Here is a 2,869-nt window from a genome sequence, read left to right on the forward strand (position 1 = left end):
CATGGCTGAGAATATTTCTTTCCTCTTTATTTATTGCAGAGAAGCTTGCAAAATACGCATCAAAACTCAAGGAAAAAAATGGTCCTCCTGTTTGTTTTGAAGTGTGGGAGATGAACTCCTAACATTTCGTACTCAAAATAAAAAATGGCACTGAAACTTTAAAACCCTTGAATATTTCCATGTACAGCCTTATCAAAACACTTGGTCAGTCATGTACATTCTCTCTCTCTGGCCTTTGGAGTAAATTCCCACCCCAAACCTGCTGGCTGATTTCAAGAATAAAGTACAAGGGGAGATAGCAGTGCTAAAGTGATCCTCTTAGTTCCTCTTCTGCAGTATCATTTTTGATGGACAATGCCAGTGTTTCCTCTGGAGCCAAGGGGAGGAGAGTGGCTCTGAATTACCTCTCAGCTACACTCTGGGTCAAGTTTGGCAGTGACTTCCTCTGATCCCATTTGTAGTGGCTGGTGGGGAGCGGGAACATTTAAAGGTTTTTTTTATGACTTAGAGGCTTTGGCATCATTGTGTGCCACATGAATCACACCCCCTTTCACTTGTTAGAACTTCAACCTTGATTTAAAATAAACAAAGGAGCAACTCCAGAGTACAGGGGATGTAACATTTACACATTACTAACCTCACCAAACCTGCTGTTATCACAGCTAAGTCATTTTTGATTGATAAACATTGAGAAAGATTCTTGGTGTTTAATTCTTCCCCCCTCATCTTGTAGGTGAGGGATATTATTTCTTGTGGCTTCAAGCTGAACTTAGAATGAACTGGAAATAAAAGAAGCAAGAAATATAATTGACAAATAGGTACAACAGTTATGTCTTACTGTTGCCTAGGCTGCCAGCCCACTGTGAAACTGGGTATTAGAAATATTGAGAGGAAGCTTTGGAGAGGATGACTATAGACAAAAATTGAAAACTTCGGTGAAAAAAGTTGCAAATTAAGAAAAATTAGTGCCTATACTGTCAGTGAGTGTATTTTCAATGCAAGAAGGTAGCTCACAGTTAAGCAGATATTAACCATTTCATATGAAGCACATAAAGGGCTTACTCTTAGTTTGATTCAGCAAATATCCAAAATTCTTTTATGTCAAGAAAGAATGAACGTGAAGCAAGTTATAAATGCAAAGTGTTACAAAATCCTGCAGCAATGGTTTCTGATCTTTTTGATTTATGACCCTACTTGCATTTCTTAAAATCATGTACTTTAGAAAACAGATCAATTGAATATTAATGTAATTTAGGTTATCTTGGAAAAAGGGCTAAGGAGAACCTTATCCTAAAACAGTCCTTATGAAAGGATTGCAGACCTCACTCCTCCTGGAGCCCAAACTACAGAGTGTCTCTTGCTGAGCCCACACAGGACAAGTTTCTTTAATGACCCTCAGTTACACTTTTTTATGCTGTTTGGCATATAAATGTATCTGTTTAATAACAGTCTTTTTGGCAGCCGTTTGCTTTTGGATTCTATTCTACAGTAACAGAATTGGAATTCTGGATGACTAAGGAAAGCTTTAGAGACAAGTGTTTTTATATTTAAAAATTATGTTGTTTGTGGTTGTACTATCACTCTGCAAATGAGAAAGCCTCACAACCACAACAATCTGCACATTTAAACTTCTCTGCTTTCTCAAAGAGTCACTGCTTTTTACAGTGTAGCTGCATATTTTATAAGCAGTGTGGTCAACTGATTTACATTTAAGTTCTGAAAGCAATCAATCCAGACAGTACTAGAAAAGCCTGACTTGACACGTTCATGCAGAAGAAGTAATTTCAAAAGCAGAGTTAGTTTTGGTTTGGAACTGCACAGTGACATTGCCAGCAAAAGGGTTCCTTTGCAGTTGCAGCTGGAAACTTAGTCCCCAATATCACGTGAACCCCACGGGCTTCACATATTGAGTGACCTGGAAACAGAGTCTTGGTTTGGGGATAAGAAAGAACCTGAGACACTCACAGACTGAAGGCAGCGGGGTTTTGTTTGCTTTTTTTAATAGAAAAGCACAGGCTTAAAACATCAAGCAATGCCAAGACGTACAATATTCCATGACTGTTGCAAAGGAGCTGAAGAACACCCCAGGGGCAGGATTTCCATCAGTCACCCACCCGTGTGCTGTGAGCCCACCCAGGCACAGCCTTGGCTGGGTTCCTTCAGGGTTAAGTGCTGTCAGGACACAAGTCCTGTTCCACCTTGGGGCACAGTGGGGACCTACTGCCCCAGGAGGGGACACAGCTGAACCCAACAGAGAATGTCAGAGCACAGAGAGCAATAATAACATGCAACAATGTTACTGCTGGGTGTTTAAAGAAAAAGACAAATCCTGCACAGAGAAAGAAAAGGAAAAGGCTTTAAAAAATTCCACGTATACAAGCAAAAGGTAATTGCATCAAAATATTTAGCAAATAATTATTTAATTGCATTTGTAGCTTCATCTAGCATCCAACACAAAGCTACTACTTTATCACCTCTTCATATACCCTTCATTTTCACCCCATACAATCTATGCAACCCCCTCCCCCAAATCTCACTGCCAGAGCCGAGGCAGTACATGTGAAAAAACCCAAACCCACAGTTCCTGGAGCATCCAGTGGTTGTTCTCAAAGGTTGGTCACCTCCCCTTTCCTAACACACTCAGGTCAGTTATGAACTTACTCTGATTTTCTGCTCTCTTAGCACCATTTTATGGGTATTCTCAACCCTGATCATTTCCAACAATATTGGTTTAAATAAGCAAAAGTCTCATGAAAAGCTTCGTTTTATATTAAATAAATTAGAATATAGGCCAATATAAAATCACACACTAAAAATAAAAATGTTCTGATATCAACACAGCCAAATGAGAAATGAGATAATTAACAAA

The sequence above is a fragment of the Chiroxiphia lanceolata genome, chromosome 16 (genome assembly GCF_009829145.1).
Source record: "Chiroxiphia lanceolata isolate bChiLan1 chromosome 16, bChiLan1.pri, whole genome shotgun sequence".
Taxonomy (NCBI): domain Eukaryota; kingdom Metazoa; phylum Chordata; class Aves; order Passeriformes; family Pipridae; genus Chiroxiphia; species Chiroxiphia lanceolata.